The sequence below is a fragment of the Passer domesticus genome, chromosome 6, assembly GCF_036417665.1.
Source record: "Passer domesticus isolate bPasDom1 chromosome 6, bPasDom1.hap1, whole genome shotgun sequence".
Lineage (NCBI taxonomy): Eukaryota > Metazoa > Chordata > Aves > Passeriformes > Passeridae > Passer > Passer domesticus.
The window spans coordinates 40,326,156-40,348,473 of NC_087479.1; the positions used below are offsets into that span (position 1 = coordinate 40,326,156).

Genomic DNA, 22,318 nt, shown 5'->3' on the forward strand with positions numbered 1-22,318 from the left:
AATGCATCAGGAATGTATGGTAGGGAATGAACTCTTTTTAGAGGAAAACAGTGTCACAGACATACTGCAGCTCCTTCTGCTCCAACCTGCCCCTCTTACCTCTGCAGCTTATCTCTGGGTTTTAAATGGTTTTGGACAAGTCCCCAGAATTCAGGTACTTTTTTCAATGAAAAATGAGGTGGACACCACTCACACATCTCACAGAAGAGCTGTTTTGCTTCAGTCTTGAATTTTTCTGTGACTATGTGTGTCCTGCCAAGCACTTTCATTTTGCTTCCTCAGCAGACCAAATACAGGTCATTCTGACAGTCATTACCAGGGCTGACAATGCTGGGACCTCTCACATTGCCATGTTCTTTCCTGTGAAGGGAGATGGAAAGGTGGAAACTTCCACAAGATCACCAGGAGGAAATGGGCACAGCACTGTCCTGCTCCCGTTGCCACTGACAGGGAAAGACATTCAGGTTCCTTGAGCAGAGGTCTTTCGTGCATGGTGAGAAGTTCAAGTTCAAAATGGATTTATTTGTTCAACATTTTAAGGTATAAAGTTGAAAAGCCTAAAACTCTGAACTTGTTTTGCCTGGTGAGCATGAATGTACCCAAGAAGTAACAATATCTGCATGTCCACCACACTTTTGCCCAATGTTGGTATGAATTCCACATTTCTGGAAAAAGAAGTGAGGGATACACCTGCCTAAAGGCCTTTTGATCTCTGATATTTGTTTTGAATGACCTTTAGACTCAAGGGATGTTGTAAACTGGCAAGTCCTCCTCCTAAAGGAGGTAATGAAAGAACAGTTTTGCCAAGCAATACCAAAGTGACTGCACTGAACAACCCAGAGACTTCTCTGGGAAACCAGAAACCTGTGGGTGAAAACTATTGATGCTTGACTTTTTATTTTTTTGTCACAGTTAGCTTTCCAAATGTCAGTGCCACTCAGTTTGCCAGCAATACCACCACTGTGCTAGAAACTAAACCGGGATACTGATTTATACAGCAAAAGCTCAGAGTGGAAAACAAAAGCCCTTCAAACTGCATCATGATTTTATCCAACCTCGGGAACAGCCAGGAAGTATTCACAGTCAGAGTTCATCTGACACATTTTTTTCAAGCATCCAAAATCCAACTTGAATTTGAGTCTTGCTTTCCAAAAGAGTGTTGTGTTCAACAATGTGCCTGTTTGAGTAACCTCTGTAGACAGGATGTGAGAAGCTCACAGGTAAATGTTACAGAAAGCCCAAAGCCCTCTTTGCACAGCTATTCTTAGCAGAGATTTTATTGACCCAGCAGCATCTGTATTGCTTAAGATGCCAGTTCTGGTAAAAAGTGGTGGACTGACAACTGTGGGGACTTGAGGTTTGTTTACTCACTGAACCAAGAGAAAACAGCAGCAGGGAATGCTTCCTTCTCAGCACTCTCTGCCAACTTTATTCTTATTACCTAACTTTTATACCAAAGCAGTTTTTCAGGCTCTAACCAGCAACTCCTGCTGCTGAGCACTGTAGAAACAGACAACCTCTTCCATTCCAGCAAGCAGGACCAGGGTAGTAAAGCTCTTTTCACTCCCATGAGATTTCCAATGAAAAGACAGCTACATTGTGTGGATTTTCACTGTCCCAGCCAAGACCTTCAGACTCATTTTTTTTGCAGGGAACAGTGTGAACACCTGGCATCACCTAATCACTCACCATCTGCTTAGGCTGCCATCAAAATCCTGCTTTAGGAGGACCCTGACCCTGTGTTATGTTTCTGAGTAGTACATATGCTTTAGCCGAAAAAAGAGGAAGAGCAGAAGGAAACTAAGAAAGGGGATAGTTAGCAGAAACAGTGCATTACTGAGACATCTGTTTGCCACAGCGGCAGCAGAACAAAACAAACTTGTGAAAATTGTCTTCAGTGGTCTGGGTTGAAGTTGAAGATCCTGAAAATATCTCGATTGGAGGGGCAACTCCAGTGAAAGGAAATGGCATCCCCATTTGGAGTCCACTCAGTTCAGCACCCAGAGACAAGTGCAGCCCTCCAGCACAGATCACTCTAATTGCATCCTATTTACAGTGTAATTGCCCTATAAACAGACACACACATGCAGCATAAGATCATTTGGATCTGTAATTAGCAGTTAGCAACATTCATTGCTCCCTGCTCTATTTATCCCTAATGAATGGCCTGTGCAAACAGCAGGCTTGCTACTGGGACAAATTTAAGTGTGACATGGGCAAGAGTAGTGCCAGAGATCAGCACCATTTGTCACACAGTGAGGAAATGGAAGAGTATGAATGTCTAGTATGGGAAATGAGAAGATTCCCCAAAGCCTGGGGGCATAGGGGTCAGAGAAACAGTGCATGACCAAAGGATTCAGAGGACTCAGGCTCTGCTTTTGACCTGGAAGTGTGGTTTCAGGAAAATAATTGGGTGTCTTTATGCATCAATTTCAGTACCTACCAAACAGGGATGGCCTCCTCATTTCTTTGAAACGGAGGTGAGAGAAAGAAGAAAAATTTTATGCTCCTCATATGATATATATCCTCATATATTAGAGTCCAGAAAATGCTTTGAAATCTTAGTGGATGCAAAAAAAAATAGAAATAGATGACTTAAAGGTTTTAGCACCTAATGAGAGAGGCACTGCCTGGAGGGGCTCAGGAACATCCCCAAAGTCAGAAACTTTAGGATCAGACAGAACCAGATGTGTCTGAGGTGTTGGCAGCAGACCATGGGGAAACAGGGACATCCTCATTACCTCAAGCTTGTGAAACAAAGCAATTTAATGTTGGGAAACTTTGTTCTTTGTAGCAAATAAAGCCCTTCTGGGCCCGACAGATGGAGAAAATGGAATTTTCTGTCCCTAGAAGCTACAGTTCCGGGAAACAGAGCTGGGCCTTGAGTGAATCAAAACTGTGAGGCTTTCCAGCAGATCTGTCATTTGCTAAACAGTGATGATAATGGTGAAAAAATATCCATGTTCTAAAAAAATCTACTGCAAAGGGAAACCACCCAGCTGGGCTTCCACTCTCTGTGTGAATTCAGGCTGTGGTATTATCTGGGAGGATGCCTTCTTGCTGGCAAATGTTAGCCAGTACCTGCTGGAAGAGAAAAAAAAAGGAAAACATTTTTTCTGGCCCAGCTCTCCTGTGGAGGTGTATCCTTCCAGGAGTGACTCAGCAGCTTAGCTTGGAATTGCTCTTTTGCTGCCCTCCACTTTTTCTAGCATTCCAAGGAATGCAGGTCATTTACTTTGGCCTGCCCAGGCTGATCCTTGAGGGGTTTGATCTCTTTCCCTCCCAGAGGACCATGTCCCCCTCTGGACTGCCCCTGCCATCAGGGGCAGGGCTGTGCAGCAGGGCTGGCTGGGGTGTTTCTGCTTCCTCAGAGGGACAGCACTCAGCCTTGGTACTCCTGCACCAAGAGGGTGCCTTGTGCAGGAGGCAGACAAACCTCACATGCATCATTGCTTTTGAGGAATTAAATATCTGGGAATTAAGCATGAATTTCCGTTCTCTCTTGTTTGATTAAGGTTGAAAAATACATCTCGGTGGGGCTGGCCTCTTTTCTCAAATACAGCCTCTGGCAGCTGAGGCTTCTCTTTTGTACTCAGTAGCTTTGTGCCCTTCCCACTGGGTGCCCTGATCTGAGAGAACTTGTTTAATGAAATCTCCTGTCTAATGGCAAAGTTCCTTGACATAGGGACTTACTAGGCCCCAGGAAATTTAAGAAAAAGCAGAGGAATTTTTCCACCCACACAGAGCAGAGTGAGAGCCTGGGCAGCAGCCTTGGCTTTGGTCTTGGAAGGCAGTAATGCATCTCCCTAGGGAAAGGCATCTCCAAACTGCCCTGGGGGACCCATCCTCCCATTCCCTTTGAGGAAACACTCATGGACACTGCTTCTGGTTCATCTCCTTTCTGGCATGTGCTTGTCTCTTTGGACCCCTATTCCCACGAGCTTGCCTGCATTTTCCAGTGCTGTGCAGAGCAGGCTGCTATCTGTGATTCAGATATCAGCCTCACCCTCCCGTCACACTGCTCTCCTTCGCCCTCCTGCTCTCCTGAACCAGGAGAGCCCCATGGCCTCTGCTGCAGCCCTGGCTCACCCCAGCAGGCTGCCCAGCCCATGGAGCTCACCATCACAGCAGGCCAGGCTCCCTGGTGCAGTCCTGGCAGCCCAGCAGCTGCTGCCAGCCCTCCCTGTGCCAGCAGCCCTGGGCACGGAGGCATTAGCCAGGCACAAGCCTGGTGACCTGGAGCAATGCAATGCTGGCCCTGCTTCAGCTGGAGAGCTCAGCAGGGCCTGGCTCTGGGTAAGCACAGCAACCTAGGCACAGCCTCCAGGGTCAGCAAATGCTGTGTTTAATGTGAATAAAATAATTACAGGAATGGCAACCACTGTAGTTAGAAAAAAAGACTGCCTGCACCTTCAGTGTGTGTTACCACTAAGGAGCCCTGTTTTCTTTAGTTTCTTAATTTAAATTTTCCTTAAATTCTGCTTCCTGCCCTGGAGCATCTGAGAGCCTTTGAGAACTAGCAATGGGAGGAGAGAAGAGGGGAAACAAATTCTGTGCTGGGCTCCAGGAGCACTCTGGGGCGAGATCCTTCTCCTCACCCCACCATCAGCCAAACTTCTGCTTGGAGCTAGAGGAAACACATAGAAGGGGTTTGTTGCATGGCTGCCTAAAGGGCAAGATCTTTTTGGCAGCATGAGGAAGAGAAACAGCTCATTCCTATGCAACAGAAGGGCCCTACCATTAGAGTCACAGCGAGAGAGACCTATGATGACATTTTTAAGTCCCTTGTCAAAGGCAGCAGTTGCAGTAAGCAAGGCTCTTCTTTAAATTTCCAGTAGATACTGAACTGCCTCATGATGAACAGTTTTTGGCAGCCTGTGAACACAGAGGATGGGTCATCTGGACACATCTGTGGGTTGCAGATGGGCAAGTGTTTTGCTGAACTTCAGGAGACCTTAGGATCTTGGCAGCATGCAAGAAGAAGCAACAATTTCAGGAGCCTTTTCGAAGCAGCACCCACAATAGCAAGCATTTTTTCTTGTTCTTTCCAGAGCTGCACAACTCTTCCAGCGAGTTAAGAACAAGGCTAGCCTGTAAGTCCTAACAACATCCTTAAGGAAAGATGATACAATAGAGCATGGAATAAGTGTATGTGGGAGTAAAGGAGGGGCATGAGGAGATCACCTCCATAATTTTTAAATCCAGGCAGATCAGATGTGCTGAAGCAGCTCCTCACATCCAGGGAGATGCAGCAGCTGAGCAGGTGATTAATGAGGCCTCAGCTTGGCTGTGCTGAACATTCTGCCAAGGCGTGGGAAGCGACACAAGTCAGCGAGCTGGGGTGGAGTTGCAAGGAGGCAACTTTAAAAATTGGTACCATATGGCAGCTTGCTGCTTGCTCAGGGCAATTCCTCCCTGTCTGGGTTGCTCCGAGCATGGACAAGGGGATTGCAGCCATTAATTTTGGAAGGTACTTTGATTTAAAAAAAATTGATCATTAAAATTATTTCTTGATTTAAAAAAAAGATAAATTTCACAGCAGCTCATAATAGCACCATCAGCAAACACATTAATCTTTGTGTTCCTTGGAGAGGAGCAATGGCAAAGATTAGTCAGCCAGGTAAGCTGAAAGAAAGATAAAAGAAATTAGCATAAGATACCACTGACCTCGAGGAAAGTAGAGGGAGAAATGCACCATGGCAAGTGAGAGTGCATCAGGAAGGAGGAGAGAGAGCGTGCTGAGTGAAGCAGCACAACGGGCCTTGGGAGAGCCATAGCAACAGAAACAGATTGAGGTGATAAAGCAAGAAATGCTTCACAGGGAGAGGTTTCTCAAGGCAGAGAGATGACTGAACAGGTCTGAGCCAAGACCAGCCAAAGAAAATCTCTTTGGAATCTGCTGTCACTTGCATCAGAAAATAGACCACTGGAGGTCAAAGCAGTCCCTTACCTTGGTTCAAATGAACCCTGACATATCTGTTTTTCTTGGAGCTGGAGCAGTTCTTAGGTCCAGCAAAAGTAAAGGCAGCATTAACAATCACAGTGCTTGGCTCTAGCCCACTGGAGTGCATATTGTGCCATAAAATATGGGGTCCTGCATGCCCATGCCTGTGCAGTTTCTTAGGCAAGTAATCTTATTAGACTGTGGCAGAAAAGATATGAAAAAGAATAATGGATTTTATCACAAGATTTTGAAACAGACTGTTGTTGATTTTGAAATAGATGCTGTTTTCTGCTCTATATTTATAGAGTCTGAGATTTTAAACCCAGAAGGCACTGGGCAATTCAACCTGACCACCTGTCTTAGCAAGCTGGCCAGACTTTCTTACCAGCAATTTCAGTTTCAGATGGGTAACATCTGTTTAAGATCCACCACCTCTGATTGCTTTCTTTTCCCCAGTCCTCAGTCTGTTGCAAGAGCTGTTCCAACATTCAGGTGCAGATTAGAGCCTGCTCAACTGTGAGGTGACAGGAAACCTTTTCTAAATAGGCTCAGGATTGCAGTAACAAAGTTCTCAGCAAACATTATTGTCATTACAAGGTGTTTTTCTGCTAAGATTGCTTCAACACATTGTTAACGATGCTTCACATTCTTGTGATCTTGGTCAGGTATCATTTTGGGAGGAGGCTGGATGCCGTGCTGGTAACAGCACAGGTGCCTTCTGCTTTCTGCTCTGAGGCTTTCTGCAGATCTTCTGTTCCCGCCTCCATGTCCAAAGAGGATGAGGCATTTCAGGAGGCCTGTAAGAACTATATCACTGAAGTTTCTGAAAGGCTGATCCACGGTGGGGATAAACTCATCCATCCATCCATTCATCCACCAGGAATTTAGAGAGACAAGGTGAAATCTTGTTCCCCTTTGAAAAGGGAGGCAAAGCTGCTCCCTGATGTCAGTGGCACTTGTGAGATGCACAGCCCTTTGTTTCAGTCAGTGGTAACTCTGCCTCTCCCGCGGGGACTGAAGGGACAATCGATACAGCCAGTGCAGGTACTGAGGACCAGGATATGTCCTGTTGGGAAAGTGTAAAGGATAGGCTGAGAGTGGGCTTTAATTGTATTTGCTAGCAGACTTTACCACATGTTGTGTGAAATCAGATACTAGTATTGCTGTTCATCTGCAGTGGCAGAAATAATTTTTGCTCTGTGCACTGACTGCTCACAATCATCAACCACTGGCACTTGCTTTTCTTCAGCTCCTTTAATGAGCAATCAGAGTCTACAATGGTGGACCCATGGTGGATATAATTTTCAGGTGGATACCTATGCTATACCATTCAATTATTACAAAATCTGCATTAACTGAGTTAAATTATTAAGAAATATTTCCTGGTGTATGAAGTGGCAGCTGTTCTGGGACAAGGGCAATCCTCCAGGCTCATAAAAAGCATATGAAAATGCAGCATGGGTCCTCATTGGAGAAATATCTTTGGCTGTCTCTACTCAGCCTCTTAGATAGCCCTCAAGCTTGAAATATGATCTTAAGCCTACATATGCCAGAATGGAGGGGGAAAAAAGCCTAAAAACTTGAATTCAGGGCTTGGACCCTGAGCTTTGGGAAGTGGTGGCACAGTAGTCCCCCAAGTGCTGGCTCCCCTCGTCACGGCACATCAATATAAAAGGAGTCAGGTTTGTGTCTGATCTTGCTTTGTCCAAATTAAAGACATCCAGACAAATAACCACATCTATTTTGCTTTTCACAGACTCAAACTAGATAGGATGGCCCTCTTCTTCCTCTTGCTGCCCCACTGTTTTGCACATACAACCAATAAATCTAGTGAATGAAACTGCTTGCAAGTATGGCAGTTCCACTCAGAACTAATTCAGATTCTGCAGAAATGTTGTAGAATAATTTTGTGGAACTTTTTTCTTCTGTGTGCTTTTAGCTTCATGCTTATATGCATTTATTTGATCTCTTTTATTCTTAAAATATATCAGAAAGACTAGGAGACATTAATGATGAGATAGATGGCAGGTCTAAATTGCATTATCAACACTGCCTTGTCATCCACCATCTGGGTAAAATAACATGTAATAGAAATGGAAGTTTGTCAAAAAATCTGTTCAAAGGATTCAAGATTTGCCTCTCTAGCTTTACAGACAAAGCTGTATGACAACAACTACAGAGAGCAGTTTATTTTCTCCCTTCAGAAACAGAGTTCATTGGATACTCTGCAGGCAGTACGCCTGAATTTAGAGTTCTGTGGAAACTCAGAACAGGAAAATGACCCTCAAGGGTCCCTTTCTTTTCCCAAATCAATTTCTCAGCTCAAGTGCTGAGATAGGCTATGGGATGCAATATGAATCCATTGAATATATTGTGCCCACTTCAGATTTTGCAGGTCTCGAAGTTTCAGCTAGTGAGAAAGATGTTGTCCTGTGCTAGAGGCACAAAGCATCATCTCCTCCTCTTGTTCTGCCCAAATGCTTGTAGACACAGTTCAAGAACCTTCATGATCCTGAGATCCTGGTTTGTTCATCAGCTGCCTTTGCCTGTGACAGCATTAAAATGAGGCAGGAGAGCTGCCACTGCTAAACCCATTGCAGAGAATGCTGATCTCTTGGGAATTTCCTCCCTCAGACCTTATATTTAGCTATAAATAGAGAACAATGCAAAATGCAATTTGCAGGGCATTTTCTTGGTTGCTTAGCTGGATGCCTTCTGTCTGAACAGATGAAGACCACCCAGAGCACAGTATTTTAAGCAATTTTTGTTTACTTCTTCATTGTGCTGGAGGCCTGAATTGTGCTAGACATACTGAAGTGGTGGGCACTGACAGCATCCTGCAGCTAAATTTTTCCATAAATTCTTGAGAGATGGGCTGGGCTGAATATGGGTATAATCGAGGCAGGTTTGCCCTGAACCCTTGGCAGCACCCCACTTTTCTTTTGCTTAATTTGTAATAGTGTTCATTAGCTGCTTTCCACTCTCTGCTGAGAGAGGAAGCTGATCGGAATGCAGGCAGGGTCATGGGAAATTTTAAACAACCAGAAATCTTCTGGTGGAACTTGCTGTAGGCAGAGGTCTCTCTGTGGCTGCCAGACACAGAGCCCCTCTGGCAGTGGGACACACAGCCCCTGCTTTGGAGTCAGCTCCACCAGCTCCGGGGGTGGGCAGGGAGGGAGGAAACCCCACACAGCAGATCCGCCCCACACGTGCCTTGAGATGTCCCCAGTGGACATCTTCTGCATCCACCTGAGATACCTGCTTGGTGCTTCTCGGGTTTCCTGCAGTCAGGATGACCTGAGAGTCTCTTTTCCCCAGCCTGATGGTCGAAGAAAGAGTCAGGATTCTTCAGCTCTGGTTCACAAAGTTGTTTATTGTCTCTTATCTAAAATATTCTTTTTCAGACCCACAGAGGTCTGTCTTGTAGGTCTGTCAAGGGCACACTGCCAGCCCTTGGGCTGGTGTCTACATTTTATACTATGAATTACGTGTACTTTATTTATCATTATTTTCCAATACCTATCACCTGTGTTAGACTGTCTACTTCTATTCTAAACCAATCCAAATGTGCCAGCATCACCCAGAAGATGGATGCTAGGTAGAAGAAGGAAGAAAGACAGGACAGTGCCCAAATCCCTCTGTCTTGCCTCCTAGACCCCTATAGTAAAATCCCCTCAAATTTCACTTTTCACCCTGTGATTAATTCATTATCATTCTACTTAAACTTCTGTGACTTGTGATTCTTCATACAAGGTTGGTAATTTGCTCCATGGGTTAAGATCGAAATCCCAAGTGTCTCTGGCTTCCTGCCCGGACTCCCCAGCCCCCTGCCAGGGGCAGGTGTCATCCAGGGCACCCAGAGGGGTGTCCTGGGTTCTGACAGGCAGTGGTGTTTAGCTGTGAGTCTCTGGAATGGGATCCTCCTGAGTCCTGTGGGAGGAAGCAGTAGGCTGGATCCTCAACGCAGGGATTCCGTGTAGAGCACAGGAGCGGAGTTTTGGAGATGAGTGCACAACTTTTGTTGTGGTCATTTCAGGAGAGTGGTAAATACTCCAGCACTGGAACAGGTTGGCTTGTTGAAATTATTGTGAAAACTCCATCCCTGGAAATATTCACAGCTTGGCAGAACAAAGGGCAAGTAACCCCACATGAGTTTGCCCTGCTTTGGATGAGATGATTCTCAGAAGTACATTTCCTCCCAAATTATCTTCTGGCACTCTGATGTCATGTCAGGGTGACACAGCTTTTGAAACAACTGTGAATATTCTCAATGCAGGCAGGGCAAATGTTAGAACATAGGCTTCTAAACTTTAGGTTAATAAAAGTCACCTGAAGTGCCAAATCCACTGATGTAGATGGGCTCTTTAAACAAAAGAAATTGCTACTTTTCACAGCTCACCATAACCTTTCCTCTTTTTGTTGTTCGTGTTTTTCTTGCAACTTAATAATGAAGAAATATGATTTATTCACTAGAACTGACCAGAAAGAAAGGATTTTTACAAAGGATCAAATGCAGAGCTGCTTAAAGATTAAAGCAAAACCAAGAAACCAACCAAAACCAAAACAAAAACCCAAACAAATGGAAAAAAAAACCAAACAAAAAACCCCAAACAAAAACAAAAACCTAAAACCATAACACCACTTGCTCCCCCAAACACACCACCAACAGCCAGGACTTGTAGATTCTACAGAAGCATCCAGACAGGCCAGTTCTTAGAGCATTTATCTTAGGTATGGGCAAGCCAGAGTTAAGATCTTTGCTCTTTCTGGTTCATTATATGGTCAATGTTTTTAATTATTTTTGTTTTGGCTTAGGATAGAGGGAGTGCAACCTGAGATCTGCTAGGGGATCAGGGTCTGAAGGACAGCTAGAGGAAAAAGCCAGCTTTGTTCTCCAGCTTTCATCCAAAATCATGCTGGTTTGAATTCTGTATTGGGCATAGCTGGAATGAAATGACAGATCTGAGCCCATAAACCCCAGAACTGAAGAAAACTCAGTTACGCTGGTAATTCATTCGTCTCCCTGAGACAGGAACCAACAGAATTCCATTAACTCTGTGAGAGGCGGCGTCAAAACAACACAAAAGTGCAAGCCTTCAGCAAGAGATGAACTATTATAAAGCATTTTTCAATAGTTTAAAAAACATCCAACATTTTCCCGTGGGTCAGATTTTTGCCTACTTGTTTTCTGCTCTGCTGCAGGTTGCACAGATGCACAGTCCTGCTTGCTGCCTCCATCTCTGCTGGGGAGGAGTGGCACAGACTGGGGCTGCCACTCTTATGACAGGTGACACACAGAGAACAGGTCCTGTTGCAATCTATCTGTGGATAAAAGCATAGATTGGGTGACCTGCCTTACCAAGAGTGTCTCTTGGGAAGCTGTTAGAGATGTTGTAAACGGAGCAGAAAAAACACCATCCCTTCTTTTCAACTTAAGGGACTCATTTCAGTACAGCCTGGAACAAAACTCTGGGAGAGCATCACTGGAGAGCTTGCGCAAATACCTTTCCTGTCACAGTGCTGAATTCCTCAAAAATAGTGCAGTCATGAATAGAAACATACTAACCATTAAATGTTTAGTGAAACCAAAAGAGAAAATTGGCAGAGAAAGAAATGTTCTTTTTAAACATCTGAAAGAGCACTACAGGCAAGAGGGAGCAAATAGCAATATCACAGCCTAATAACATTGCTGCTTGAGGACTGCTTTAAAGTAATAAATATGTTTTTAATAAGCATATTTTCCCATTTTGGCATCTCTGGGTTCACATACAGATGTAATTTCATACACAGAGAGTCGTTGTGAGGATGCATCTGAAATGCCTGGGGACTCTCCAGATGGGGAGATGCAGATAGAGGAGCAGTCTCTGTTAGAAGGGACTTAATCTGAATTGTCTCTCAAAGATGAGAAAAAAACCAGAAAAGCTGGCATTCTCCCAGCTGCCTCCCCGTTGTCTGCCTCCCCCAAAGATGACTGCACAGCAAGTTCTACCCAAGAGTGTGCAAGAGCCAGTCACTGCGCAGGGCAGAGCATCAGTGTCCTGGCTGTGCCTCCTGGATCACACCCCAGGGTATGGGGCTTTTCCTGTCCCCACCCCTGTGCAAGGCCACCGGCCTCTGGGACAGCCACAGGGAATGTGCTGGCAATGCCACAGTGGCACAGTGTGACAGCCCATCTGCCAAGGGCCTCTCACACCTCTCTCGTGGATCTGTAATAAAATTATTCTTCCCTCTGCACTGTCAGGTGAGGGAGACAGAGGGGAGGGGTAGGCAGACTTCGGGTATGATTGTCTTGTCTTCCCATGCTTTTTAGTAAATAAACCTAACAAGATGCTGGGCAGCAATTCAATCTGTCATGCTTCACACATCAGAATAATTCAGCCAGAAATAGAAAGTGTTCAACCCCCATTAGAGGCGGTGCCCTAAAGAACAGGCTGATTTCTCTGGTTTTTGGCTTGTAATTTATTTCACATCAATTATGCACTGCCAACAAAAGTAGCTTCGTGCCAAGCTGTGATCTGCTCTTCTTTTAAAGACACCCTAACTATTTAACCTCTTTTCAGACTGCTTGTTGCCAGATCCCTACTGACAGCAAAATCTTAACTATGTGAAGAAGTCACACGTGGCGCTTCATTCCCAGGGCTACAAGGTAATTCTCTCTGTGGCACAAGGTCCTGAGCCAGCTCTCCCCAAAGTCTTTTCTTCTTGTTAAGAGGAATCCAAATTTTTCTTGGCCTTGTTGTGATTGTCTCTGAGTAGGAGCAATATGCCGAGAGAAAAATGTTCCCATCCCAATGACTGTGAGATTGATTGACCACACATCCCCTGGCACTCACCCCTTGGCAGATCAGGGATCCAATCCTTGCAGCTTAGGCTCATCAAAAAGAGATGGCAGAGAGAGAAGCAGGGCTGCTGACACCATGGTCCAAACCACCCTGCTGGGAGCCAGGTCTCATGTTCTCTGCACATCTGCATGCTCCCTCACTGGCTGGGAAGCTCCTCAAGGAGAGGGATCCTCTTTGCCTTGTAGGGCTGTTCTACCCCTCTGCCTCTGTCCTGCATTGTCATGGTAATGGCTCTGCTGCAAACAAGAAGCGATATTTTTTTTTATTATTGCTAAATTAATTATTTGGACCAAATTCCATACGGCTTTGCTTCTCATATTGCCACTAGCCCAAGAAGTGGAGACATTTTCTTTCTAAATTGCATCTTGTGGAAAAGGCACAGATCAGATCTGCAATAGATAAACAGGGCAGCAACCAGTCACATTTAGGCAGCATTGCTGAGCTGATGTTTCTGTAAAGCAGAGGTGAAGCACCCGAATGGACCGGCCCTGCTGTTCAGCTCACTGCCCAGTGTGATGTTCCCTTGCCTTCCCTAGCTCTCATTGCACAGTGTTTTTCCAAGTTTGCATGAATCAGACCTGGAATTCACAGCCTGTGCCAGGAATTGCTCATTCCATGCCATTCAAAGTTTTGCTGAATTGAGCATTCTTTTGAGTCTGTTTTTTCAATCATTTGCAAACACACAAGGGGAACTAAAAAGGTTTTGTTTCTTTGGTCCCAAATCTCCATAATCTGTGCTGTTTTGAGAGCTTGTTGAAGGCACATGTGGAGATCTTTGTTCCAGGGAGCCATTGGTAGCTGCTGTCTTGGGAATCAAGAGAGAGGCAGGCAATAGCCCTCTTCCAGGGAGAAGCTGGAGGTTTTTTATGTTCTTCCTGCATGATGCTGGAGCCTGAAGGGAAAGGCATATCACCAAGAGGTGCAGCTAAAAGCCATGCCTGCCCAAGAGATCCAGGACTCTGATCCTAAAGGGGATCAAAGTGGGAATGCTAATTAATGCAGTCGTTGAGCTGGCTATCATTTCCATAATTTCCATAATTTCCATCATTAGTAAGGACAGGCAAGAGATCAGCCACTCTCAGTGGATGGCTCTGCCCCGGGCTGGGCATGGCAAAGTCAGTCCCTGGCTGCACCGCAGTGCCAGGAGTGTGGATGCATTTGCCAAAGTGGATCCAGAGGGCCTGGCTTGCTGCATTCCAGTGTCTCTGCCCTCTGAAACAGGGGAGTCAGGATGGGGAGAGGGGGCTGTTCCTCTCTTGGTGGCCCTGTGGAGGGGACACAAAAGCACCCAAGTGCCTGGTGTTTCCCAAGGGAAAGCAGAGCCTGCAGGTACCTGCTGCTCTGCAGGAGAGGGTGGCTGGGAACAGGAGTCAGCATGCCAGGAGGCACTGAGACTGCTTTGCATTTGAAGGGTCTTATTTAATTACTTTGCTGCATAATGGCATTACCTGTGTGTTTCCTTTGCTAATACATTTTTGCTGGCTGTAGGAGACAAAGTGATTCTTAATCACAGCGCTGTGATGGTTCAGGTATCAATATCTCACTGTGGTGGTTATGAACTATGGCAGTATTGCCTTTGCATGTATTTTTATGCCATTTCACCTGCAGGAGGTTGTAACTATTTCTCCTTCCTAACTTCCTAGGTAATACTGTTTCTTCAGAGCATTTCTGGGAGTTTTGCAAACAAGGCCCAGCTTATAAAAGCCATTATGAACTCTTTGAACAGCTCTTTGAGCTGTGACTGAGCCTTCTCCCTGGTGGAACCAGACTGTGGTGCAGGACTGGGATGCAGAGCCAGACAAGGTGGCTGCAAGTCACCCAGGGCTTCTCATACCCCTGTACAAGTGCCACTGTGGAGGGGTGGTGCACCTCATGCACATTAGATCTCCAATCTCCAATCTCCCCTAGATAGATACATAAATATACATTTATAAACACTCCTCTGCTTCCAAGGAATTACTTTCAGAAAAATCTCCAAATCTTCTGGGTTTACAGGAAAGCAGCTAGATCATAACAATTTCCTCTGGTCTGTTCAAGCTGTTGTTACACTTCAGCTGAGACACTATGAGGTTTGCTTGTTTTCTTTAGAGCCCTGGCCTAAAAGCCCTGCCAGGAGCTCAGTGTGCAAACAAGGTAACAATGCTGAAGTGCTCTTCCCAGCGGGCTGAGTAATGTTTCCATGTCCACTTCTCGCAGAGAAGCTCTTTGCCACCTCTAAATATACTCACAGCCAGGGTTATGTTCTTCTTACCCTGTCTTTTTTCTTCTGCTAGCTGGAAAAAATGAGGAAACTTGGGTGTTCTGTGATAGAAGAAATTGTACAACCCCTCCTGAAAGTTTTTCATGATGGGATAGAGAAAAAGCCAGGTTCCAGCAGGCTGGGCTTTACTGGCACAGCCAAGGGGTCTGTGGCTCATTCCTGTCCCCAGAAGAGGCTTTCTGTGTGACTGGGAGGAACTTTATTGAGGCAGCCAGCACCTCAAAACACAGTCTCATTCATGAGTTCTTTAATAATGGCTGATTTGGTCTATTATAGGCAGAATTATTTATTTAATAGACACAAAACTAACAGACATAAGACTTCAAATAAACTGATACTACACAGGAGTAAGGACAAAAAGAGACTACTAGTAGGTATATACAGCACTGGGTTAAAGGTACCTATTAATGTTACAGCTAGAGAAGAAGTAAAATAACTTAGGATTCAATGTATCTTACCATCCAAATGTTGGTGGGGCACACATGGAGATCCTTTTCCTCAACCCCCAGGGAAGTGACCAGGGGTTTGTGTCCAAACTCTGGGGAGGAATCTCCCACACTTCCAGGATGTGTGTGTAGAAGGCTTCTGCCTCTGTGATAACTTGTGTGTCTTTTACAGTTTGTGAAACTGTGTCTTTCAGTCAAAAAATATTTCTTTTATCTCTTCCCACTCAGCTCTCCAGACAAAGATGCTGATTCTGGTGCCAGGATGCCCCCTTGCACGGCCTTTCAGCCTGGTTATCCCTTTAGGCACTGTCTGTAGTAGAGGGGGTGGATGTCCTGCCACACATGGGAGTCTGGAGACCATGCAGCACTCACCTCCAGGTACTCACCTCCAAACTAGAGGAAAACACTGGACCCTCACATGATAAATCTTCTATTTAAAGACAGGCCAAAGGACATCCATCTCTGTCTGAATGACCAGGGACAAAAGCTCCACCTTACCCATCAGAGTGTTTCCAAGAGTAGGAAGGCAGTGATTTCTGATGCAGATGGAAATCAGCCTCGCCTTGAAGCACAATGATGGCCTTATCTCATAATTATTTCCTAGTGAGTATCATTTCATATGCAAATCCTAGCCATGAAAAAATTTAATCCTTTTAAAAAATTCAGAATAAGCGGCAGGGTCTATAATTTCCTGCTGTGGTGGCACTGCACAGTGTCATCAGGCAGTGTGGTGGTTCCAGCACCCACTGGTCTCATCTGCCTGTACCCTGCAGGAAGCATTGCCAGGAGCTCTGGGCTCTGCTGCAGGTACAGCCAAAGCTGCCAGGGTACTGGGCAAGCTGCTCTCTGCAGGCATTTGCAGTCTATGGGGTGTTCATACAACAGGATTTTCTCCAAACAAGCCCATTCAGGAGGCAAAATGCAGCTGGGTAAATATAACCCAGGTGCTTGGGGAACTGAAAAGAGTCCCTGATATGTATCTGAGAAAGGCTAATGTGGGTCAGGCTGTGATAGGTGCCAGCTGCCAGCCCATGCTCGCCTTGGCTTAGCACAGAGCTAGCACAGAACACTCTGCAGATATTCTCTATGCCATCCTTGTCTAAGCTGGGCCTTCCCAGACGAAAACTATATCCTTCATTAATTGTTGTCCCCATCCCTATCTAGGGTGCTCTTGAACAGTTGTTTGGGATGTTTTGGGAAGACCTATTTTTTTTTCATTCATTGCTTATATCATCACCCTCTTCCTTGTGTCACTGTGAAGAAGAAAAGGAAAAAAAAAAGAAATTTAGGTAGAAATATTACTGGTCTACAGAAGCCTCTAGCTGAGAGGCCCAAGCTGAGAGCAGCCTGTGGGCCAAAGCCCATGTTCTGGCTGGGGATCTCCTGGTGGTCTGCTGAAGATTTTGTGTAGAGAGAAGTAAAGAAAGGCACTCTTCATGGAGCTGTTTGCAGCTTTCTGTCCACTATCAAGGACATGAATTCAAAATTTTCAAAAAACTTTAAATATGTTTCATATTTAGAAAACCCAATGCCCCAAACCTGTCTTCCACAAATCAGAATTTTAATGTGTTGAGTACCACCTGTCTCTAGATATTCAAGTTCTTTTGGTTGATGATGCTCATGTTGTTACACTGTCAAATATATTAATGTATATGTATGTGTGTGTGTATGTGTATATATATATATATATATATCTGACTCTGTCATATACATGTATTTAATATATACAGCTCACAACTGCACTCTGAGCTCTCTGAGAAAGGTGAGAAAAGGCAAAAAGCTGAGGAGAACTGTTTTCTCTGCCTGGAATGGGAGCCTGCCCCAGGCTGGCAGCCTTCAACTGTGATCTATCCGTATCAAATTCTTCACCAGCTTGCTTTCACGTAATTAAAGCACAAGTGGTGCTAGTTTTGATATTGAAAGAAAAAAAAAAAAAATTTAAAAAAAAAAAAATCTCATCTCTGTCTCCCAGGAGACTCCTCTAAATGAAGCAACCCGTCCTGCAAAGGCTTCCCCAGTGACAAACAGAGCGTGCCTAATGCTGAATCGAAACTAAAACACACAGATTGACAAGAAAGAGTGTCTTGGGCTGGGAATACAAAAACACAGAAAGCAAAGCACAGAGACCAGGCAAGGAAGGAGGAGAGCCAGGAGGCAAGTTAATTTGAGAGACATGAGGTGCTCCAGGCTGGAAGTCTTCTTGCACAGCACTGTGACTCTGGGGCTAATGCTGGATTATAAAACAAGCTCTTGTGCTGGCTGCTGCTGAGGAAACTTCACTTACTACCGGAGCTGGGAGAAGGGAACAATTTGCTGGAGCTGGAGCCCAAATCTGTGAGATATCTGTAACCAGGGAAAAAGCTAAAAGGTTTTCCAAATGGCAGGAAATGGCAAAGTAGAGCAACATATTGAGAAACCTTGGGTCTGCTGCCAGCCTTGGCCCTTGCAGATTTGTTGATTTATGCGAAGTTAAAGCGTGCCTGAGCTCTACTCACTGCAGTGTTATTGCCTGGCTTTATGCTAAAGAGCAGCAGTTGAGAGGACAAAGTACAAAGTTTTGTTTTTATGTAAAGATGGCTCATTCAAGTTTAGCCCAGAATAAATAAGAGCAATAAATTATTGTCTCAGAGCCCCATCTGTTAACCCAGGCTGAGGGAGTTTGGTGGCCAGCAATCCAACTCTTAATGGCCCTGCTTGCAAAGCAGGGGCACATTCTGCCTTGTCAAACAGGCATTTCCATCTGGGTTTGTGAGAGAAGACAGGACATATCCTCTGCTTTGAGATGTTTCTTCCAAGGCAGGAGGTGAGTAGATTAAAGAACTGCAGAAAAAGTTATCTTCCCCAATGGTGTTACACTAATGCTGCAAATAAATCTACTCTTTCTGAAGGCCATTGCTGGGCTGTCTTTTCTCACTGTCCTTATCTCTGCCTGTCCCTGTTGCCTGAATCTGAACAGCATCCACACCCCATGAACCTCAACATGTGGTCTAAAGGACAGCCCTTCCTGGTTGTGTAGGGAGCAGGGAAAAATCTGAGAACTAGAAATGAAATTGATTATTCTCCCATTTCCGGGCCACATTAGTATATAAATTCTGTATTATCATCTATTCATCCCAAAAGAACTAACATGACTCAGAGGACACACATTAAGGAGATTCACAACTGCACAGCAGGCACTGGTGGAAGTTACATTATGCTGAGGTTAAAAAATGTGAAGGAAACTTAAATTTGCCATTTTCTTCCTTGTTGCAGTTCTTCGGGAAGATAGATAATTTTACATAGACAAAAGAGAGGAAGAAAGCCTGGGAAAAGCAGCTGTTATCTTTGTACATATGTATGAAGCATGCATTCAAACCCCAGAGATTTTCTACAGGAGCAGCCAGCCCAGAGAGTACCCTGAGGTCCTATGAGGCCGACCATGAATGCAAAATTGATCATCCTCAGTACTGGAAACTGGCTACTTTTCAATCTGGAGATGCTTTATGATGACCTTGCAGTGGGATTTATGCCTCAGAAAACAGGCTCATGATTAGTGGGAGAGCAGCCTGCAGGCCCCTGGGGATCTCTGGTCTTGCATCAGAGCACTGAGCAGTGGGAGAGGAGCATTAGCCCCCTTTCAGCCTATTGCTCCCGGCAGAAAGGAAAGATGATAGCTTGCCAATCCCCCAAGTCACCCTTAGCAATAGGCAAGCATTAAAATTTAAAAAAAAAAAAGAAAAAAAATTGCATTGCCCTTCCTGCAGTGCAAGGCCTAATGAAAATAAAACAGTTACTCTGTTTAGAGATGGGCTCTGGTCTGTCTGTCTGGTCTAGACTGTGCTCTCACTGCAAGGCACTCCTGCACCTCAGTTTTGTAGCTAGTTACTCCAACTCAAAAAGCTCCAGAGTAAAAGATTTTATTGCAGTAGCTTCCCAAAGCTGAGTCCTATTGCTGTGCCAAGCTTGCTCAAGTTCCTGACAAATGAACTACTTAATCCTCTGCTCTGCTCATGGTGCTCTGCCTGTCGCAGTTCTGCAATTCTCAGGTAAAAATAATGCCTGTCCCAGGTCTCAGCAAATCCTCTCTCCTCATGGGCTGCAAATAACCCATAAAACCTGCTTCTTCTGAGCAAACAGATGGGTAGCATCAAATTTAGTATGTCTAAATGGATGGGAGCTTCTGTTCCCTACTTCTTATAATTTATCAGTTTACTCTGGGAACAAACATATATGAGGAGACAGTGGATATCCCAATGCCTGATAGAGACAAAGTGACATGGGTTTGGGGCTGTTAGGTACAGAAAGTTCCTAAAAAGAACTTGACAGAGTTATCTGGCATAACTCTAAAATATATAGTCAAGGTGTGGAGATGCTTCATATTGATGCACCTACTCCAGTTTGAAATGTTATTATTAGGCCCAAATAACAGCAGTGCTGTGCTCGCTCTGAGTTCCTGTCAGCCAGGAGAATACAACTAAGAAGGTGGCAAGGTTATCTTGTGTTGATCTTCGTGCTGGACAGACCCTGTAAATGTCAATTTATGGGATCTGAAGTCAATGTAACATGGTATTTGGTGCAAGCTGTGTGAGGCAGGAATCCAACACCTCAAACAGCTCTGGAAAAGACATGCTCAGTAGATGCTGAGGTATAGGCACCTGTACAACTCTTTGTCATTTAGCCATGATTGTTTCATTTAATGATATGATGTGATTGGATTGTGAGCAGTTTATGTAATTACAGCACTCGTTGTATCTCCATTGTTCAAAGAGCTTCCCTATGGGAGAGATTATTCACGTGAACAACATAACTTGTTCTTCTGTCACAGACCTTAATAATAAAAAAAATCTAAATATGGAGTGGCTGGTGGATCTTAACTTTCCAGTGTTGCTTGCTGTAGGGGAAGAAGTCATAAGTGGGAGACTCCGATTCACCATTTCAGTGCATTCAACACTGCAGTATATGATGCATTAGAGCAGGAGCAGGCTGCACTGGTGGAGAGGGGAAGTAACTCAGGTAATGAATGACTGTATTGGCAACCTGTTTGTGAAACAGGTGAGAAAGGGCAAAATTACATGCAGCTAGCTCTAGGTAGCACAATTTAGCTGCAAATCCTTGGCATGTAGCATCTCTGCCTAGCTGTATAATATTGTCAGTGGCAAATTGTGTCTCTAAACCATCTCAGAAGGGAGCATCTGCCCACAAGAGCAAAGTATTTGTTTATATGCTTACATGTCCTAGCTACTGCCAGACTGGATAAGGACATCAGTTCATCAAAACCTCTCTAGCCTGCTCTAATGCACCAATTTAAAGTCCTATCACATTAAATTGTCAGCTACGTTTCCCATATCTAATATCTTTGGAGACAATTAGTTTCACTCACCATAAAATGTCATGTTAATTACAAACAGAATGAAATGTTATATGCACTTACTTCATCCACTTTGCACGTCAGGCAGTGGGTTGCACTGGGCACAGTTCAGTAGTTTTCTTTAGAAAAGCATCTCTGATACTGCAGAGCTGTGAAAATTGGAAAAGCTTGTTGGAACATGGTTGGACTTTGATCCTCAACAGGGCAGACAGCAGATCTTATAATCTTTATTTCACTTTTTCTGAGGCTAAAACTCACTCTGGGAAGTGCTCTGTGAGAAGTTCTTGCCAGCTTTCTGGCAGTCTGTGCTTCAGACTGAGCTGGGAGTACCAAAACAGCAGACTCCAGAATGGCAGTCAGTACACTGTGTCCTTTGTGCCTGCAAGGTTACCTTCAACTTTTTCCAGGGCTCCAGGGACTGACTCATTCATATTCATAGCCTCACCTGGGAAATTTAGCCCACAGAAACCCTGCAGCCACAGTTCATGGCCTGTAAACCTGGTGCATCATACATCCTGCTCCGACATACCTTCATTCACTCCCAGATCACATCCCAAGATCAGAGTTTGGACATGCCCAACTTGCCATGCTAGAAACAAATGCATTTGTCAATATTTCCCTTTCTGGGGCAACTTTTCATTTTGAAAAAGCCCTCACATTTTTGTTCATGATTTCATACATATGATGGGAGGCAATCTGCTGCTGTTCCAGAAACCTCCACCCTCCAGGCTGCCACACAGGCAGAGCTGTCAGTCTGTGGTGAAAAATGAGCAAACTGATCATTTACTTGCCTGACACCCTATGGCCACAGAAAAGGCTTGTCACTTGTCCAGGAGAAATCTGAGGATCCAGAAGCAAAAGAGAGGAGGAGGAGAAGGCTAGATCAAGCTGTCTGATTCAGACTGTCTTTGAGAGTCACAGAGTACCTCTGGTTCCCAGTTATCAACATGACATCAAGCCATAATGTAGGAGAATCCCCTGTTTTAGTAACAGGTGACATCTTGAAACTAAACTAGTAACCAGGCTGGTGAAGACACATTATGTCATGGTGTAGTCACTGCACATGACCTCACCATGCCCAAAATGTGTACAAGGTCCTTGAATTTTCATGGTAAGTCTTATCTGGTTTTGGTTCCTCCCCTGAGGCTCCTGAGCAATTCCTTGGTGATCAGCATGTCAGCACTGCAGTTTGCTTGAGTGTCCTACTGTGAATAGTTGTGTATTTGCTCCTGTCATTACCAGGCCTCTTCCAGTAACCTACAGAAGATGTGGATCAGACAATCCACAGCAGGTGTTTAACAGCACAGGAAGAAAATTCTCTCCAGTAATGCTGTACTGATGTGTCAGAGACACAGGAGGAGAGAGACATCACTAAATGCACTGTGCTTTTACTATATTTGTGTCCAAGGGTCCACCTGCCTACTGACTCGCCTGTTTATTTTCTTCCTTCAGCCTTTGGACTCTCACCTGCTGCAAGAC

At 44.7% G+C, this 22,318-nt stretch overlaps 1 long non-coding RNA gene across 7 annotated transcripts; it reads right to left on the reverse strand.

Moving 5' to 3' along the window:
- Positions 1–10,498: 10,498 nt before the first annotated feature.
- On the reverse strand, positions 10,499–22,318 carry LOC135302139 (uncharacterized). 7 transcript variants are annotated; one of them, XR_010363838.1, is made up of 8 exons: positions 22,271–22,318; positions 21,913–22,096; positions 21,631–21,679; positions 21,369–21,428; positions 21,098–21,284; positions 20,903–20,988; positions 12,778–13,022; positions 10,499–11,266 (listed from the first exon to the last, which is right to left on the reverse strand). It is a non-coding gene; the product is annotated as an uncharacterized LOC135302139 (long non-coding RNA). The 7 variants fall into 7 exon arrangements; XR_010363839.1 differs by lacking the exon at positions 10,499–11,266 and adding an exon at positions 12,437–12,692; XR_010363841.1 differs by lacking the exon at positions 12,778–13,022.